Below are 4,394 nucleotides of genomic sequence, written 5' to 3'. Positions count from 1 at the left end.
CCTTTGAAATGTGCTGGAACCCCTCAGCTGCCCTCCTCAGGGGAGAACTTTGTAAGCTGGGACAGCGTGTTCACCTTCTGGCTTCCCGGGTTTTAAAGCCATCCCTACTCCAGGGATTGTTATTTGAGCCTATTCTATTACTCAATCCCCTGGCCCCCACTCCCACAAAACAAAACTGCCAAACCAGTCTTTGGAGAATTAGGCCAGGCATATTCTGTATGAGTCTGGATGATGGGACCACAGAGTAAGAACCTGGCAGGGGTGAAGGGGGATGGTTGGGACTTGGGGGGGAGGCTGGGGGAGAGGCTGGGGGTGTGCAGCAGGACTCTAAGCTTTCTACTCCACCATGGAAGGAGTCCAAAGGTCAAAGCTGAAACGCCACCCTAGACCACCAGCCCACACTAGAAAGCTTTAACTGAAAAGGCAACAAGCAAACAGCAACTGACAGGTCTCTGGAAACTGTCTGAACTGCTTTGCAAAGTTTAATTAAAAGATACAAGACAGAGATGAGGAGAGGTGATGGAGGTAGCGGTGGCGGCGGCGCTCGCCTTTAGTCTTAGCACTGGGAAGGCAGAGGCAGGAGGGCCTCTGAGTTCAAGGCCAGCCTGGTCTACAGTGCCAGTTCCAGAACAGCCAGGGCTGCACAAGAAACCTTGTCTTGAAAAACAACAAAGAATGTTTTGTTTTGTTTTTTTAAGAGAAATGAGAAATGAGACAGTTAAGGGCACTGGTTGCTCTTAAGAGCAACTGGACTTTAACTATGAGATTCACATGGCAGCTCGCAACCAGCCGTACCTCCAGTCCCAGGGGAGCGGCTGCCCTCCTGTGGCTTTTGTAGGCACCAGGCACACATGTGCTGCAGACATGCATGAAGACAAGACACTCATACACACAAAATTGAAATGAACAAATCTTTTAAAACTTAAAAGTAAATAAAAGGTGCTAAAAGGCCAACAAACACAGTGCAGTGGTAGGTAGGGGCTTTCATGCTGGTCATGGCCCCTACGTGAGGGCTGTGGTCATTAGAGGGTGCAGAGCAACTGGGCTTTCCCACTGAGAAATTCAGAACACTCCGGTACACAAAGCAGACAGAGCTGCAGACCTGACTAGTCGTCAGCCTGTCGGTCCCCCTTGTGATTGACAGAACTTTATTTTCCATCTTTAGGCTCCAGTCAGGTAAGCCCTAGACCAATTCATTGACTCATTCATTCATTCATTCAGTCAGTCAGTCACAAACAGTCTCGCATAGCCTAGGCTAGCCTGGAACTGACATTATAGCTGAAAATGACTTTGAACTTCTGATCTTGCTGCCTGTACCTCCTGAGTGCTGGGATTACAGGCATGCACCACCATATCTGTTTTCTGTGGTGCTGGGAGTTGGACCCAGAGCTTTGTGCAAGATATGCAAGTCCCTTAACAACTGAGCCACAACTGGCCCAATATTTTATTTACTTTTAAGTATATCACATTTATTTACTTACTTACTTACTTACTTACTCAAACCCATGCCATAATTCACATATAGAGGTCACAGGGCAACCTGAAGGGCTCGGTTCTGACCCTCCACCATTTGAATCCTAGAGCTCAAAACTAGGAAAGTGCCTTTATCCTCTACGCCATCTCATTAGCCTCACTTTGAAAGAAAATGGATTCCTTGCCAACACTGGAAAGCAGGCTATCTCTCTCTCTCAAACATCCCCCCCCCAAAAAAAAGATATTTTTAATGTCAACTTTTGAAAACTTGGCGCCACAGCTGCCTGGCCTGGTACTGTAACGATGAAGGCATTTTTTCTCTCGTGTCACGGTCCACAGGTGGCTCCCCTCCTGGACCCTCCTAAAGCACCTAACGACAGCTAACCAGGTGTAGCAAGGTCCAGGACACCGAGCTGAAGCTGTCTAACTGGGCTCAGAGCTGGGCCGACACCCACCACTGAGAGGGGAAACCCCTTGGGAAAAGCCTATTGACCAGCAGTCTGGACCTTGCAGCTGGACATATCCTGAAAGTTTTCTCAGGAAGAACTACATTCTCACGCTCACATTCTCTCCCTGTTCTCGGCTTTCACCTCTCATGCTCCCTCCTGGGTAAGAGAGCAGGGCAGTATGAGAACAAAGCCTTTTGCGAATGATTTCTGCTGGTCCGGGTCACTGCTCCTCTGCTCCTCTGCTCCTCGGCTCTCGGCTCCTGCATCCACCGCAGATCCCAGCACTGAAAGGAACCAACCGCTTAGAGTAAGAACGCCTTGGGTTTCTCCTGGGAAGGTAGCTCACCGATAAAGCACTTGCTTAGCATGTAGAAGACTGGGACTCAAGCCCCAGCGCTTCCAGGAAAACCCAAGTTTGGACTTCATACTTCAGCCAGCTCTCCATCCTCTCCGTCCTCAGGAGACCCTACTTTCAGGCTGCCATCGGCACCCTGGAGGCTTGGGGGAAGTCCTCCAGCCCTAGGGTTATGTTTCAATTTTCTTCTGGTGCAGCTCATTGCAAGCACTTGCCCAGAAGGTCAACCCTCCCGAGTGTGTAACCTGGACACTCCATCGCCCAGGTCCTGGAGACCAAGCCTCCGCCGCCTTGTTGATCTGTTTCCGAAGCGCCAGGAGGCGCTAACGAGTTATTTTCCAAGTTGCTATCGGACTCATCTCTCACACACTTCCTCTAATTTCCAAGTTAGATGACAATGACGGAAGCACCGATGCGGTGGAGGCGCAGGGTAAACTGTCCCGGGGATTGAAGACAGGCATCAGATTTCAGAATTCAATCTACAGAACAGCTTCGCGGGTCAGAGCCTCAGTTCCTCCGCTGTCAGCCTCGGGTGAGTCAGGCAAGTTCGGTTGGCTTTTTGTGAAAACGTTACTCCTACTTCGGGATCCTATGACGTCAGTAAATTCGAGAAAAGTGGAACCGATTAACCAAATCAAGATTCGTTTTCATCAGGGTCGTCAGTGCTTCCAAACAAACGTGTAAAGGGGCGCTGTGTCCCTGAACTGCTCAGCGCCTGGAAAAGGAGGCTTACCAAACTATCTGTGGCTTGCTGGGTATCTCACGAGACAGCAGGCTCCATCGTTACTGCCGCGTGAAGGCGTCCAAAAGTCCAACCGGTGAATGGTCATCAGACCAGCACTGAGGATGCCTCCGAGATTTTCCGTTTACTTGTGTGCCCGGGGTAGGTGGAAAAAGATCCACTTAGTAAGATGTTCGGCGGGGAGGGAGGGTGTCACGCACTTTGGACTTGCTTTCTTTAAAAATACAAAACAAAACAAAAACGAGAAGGTGGGGGAAGCAGAGGGAGGGAGTCACTCGAGCCCCGCTCTCACAGTCCGAGCAGAGCAGGAGACCGACTGCTCAAGGACCTCGCCACCTGCCACAATCCGTTTTGGGGCAGGCGCGTGCGTCACTGTCAGGAATATGGCTCCCTCTGCCAAGGCCAGCACTAACCTTACGTGTCTGTAAACGCGGGGAGTGCATGCCACGTTCCTTTACAACAGCCAACCTGGTAACTGACTGCAGAACGTGCCGCCAGATGCTCTGTTTCCCATTTTCTTACGTCTTTTGTACGGCTATGGAATTGGGGAGGGAGGGGCCGACGTGTTCGCTAGGGGCAGAAAGGACAGCGCAGCTACTAGCTCCAGATGCTGGGGAGGGGGGGGGCGGTGCCCTCCGAGGCTCGCTCCAACCTGAGTTCCGAAGGTCGGAGGGCGTCCCAGGCGGGCGCACCCCGGCCGCGCGGACCCTTGGGTCCTCGGCAACAGCAGCCACCCCTCCACGTGGTCGGGAACGCAGACCGTGCGCGTCCAGCCTGGTTTCCCAATCGTGTTACGCAACAGCTTCGCGGGGGTCGCTTTCGCCCTAATTTGCCGGGGAGGGGGGGAGCGGTGTTAGCGTTGCTGTCGCGGCGCTTTTGGGAGATGAGCCGGACCTTTCAGCGGCCGCGCAGCCCGGCTGCCGCGCCCCTTCCCGGTCTCGGGGGGACTGAGGGCACAAGGAGGCCAAGGTCCCCGCCACGCCCGGGTGGCAGCAGCCCTAGCCCGGGGTTCTGTGGGCAACAGGTAGCACGGCCCGCTGTGGCTCTCCGGGAAACAAACAAACAATAAAAAAAAAAAAAAATTAAAATTAAAAATAAAAGGTGCTGCGCCGAGAGAGCGCGGCGACCCGGAGGGCGCGGCTGGCTACTGGCGAAGGGGTCCCGGGCTCCTCCCAGGCGCGCCCGGGCTGCTCCCCGGTGCGTCCCGTTGCGCAACGCAGCGCTCGGCGCGGGTCCCCGCGGACGGCGGGGAGCAGCTACGGCCCCGGCCGGAGAAGGACGCGGAGTGGCGGCGGCGCCGCGGCGGGGAGGACGGGGCGGGGCGGGGCGGGGCGGGGCGGCGGGGAGCCCGCCCCTGTCGGCGCGGCCAGTGGCG

At 54.3% G+C, this 4,394-nt stretch overlaps 1 protein-coding gene and 1 long non-coding RNA gene across 3 annotated transcripts in view; one reads left to right on the top strand and one right to left on the bottom strand.

The window, feature by feature from the left end:
* Positions 1-449: 449 nt before the first annotated feature.
* LOC129667540 (uncharacterized) lies at positions 450-4,022 on the bottom strand. Its single transcript, XR_008718751.1, has 2 exons — positions 3,011-4,022; positions 450-2,866 (listed from the first exon to the last, which is right to left on the bottom strand). It is a non-coding gene; the product is annotated as an uncharacterized LOC129667540 (long non-coding RNA).
* Nfil3 (nuclear factor, interleukin 3 regulated) overlaps positions 2,705-4,394 on the top strand; it is a 13,576-nt gene continuing 11,886 nt past the window's right edge. The window contains exon 1 of one of the 2 annotated variants that reach the window (XM_055595223.1): positions 2,705-2,809. The gene's annotated coding sequence lies outside the window, so the exon portion shown is untranslated. Of the gene's footprint in view, positions 2,810-3,100; positions 3,161-4,394 lie in introns of those variants that run through there. The other variant, XM_055595224.1, reaches the window with a different exon arrangement.

The sequence above is a fragment of the Psammomys obesus genome, unplaced genomic scaffold (genome assembly GCF_907164565.1).
Source record: "Psammomys obesus unplaced genomic scaffold, mPsaObe1.curated_primary_1811, whole genome shotgun sequence".
Lineage (NCBI taxonomy): Eukaryota > Metazoa > Chordata > Mammalia > Rodentia > Muridae > Psammomys > Psammomys obesus.
This window is presented reverse-complemented; position numbering and strand designations above follow the sequence as displayed.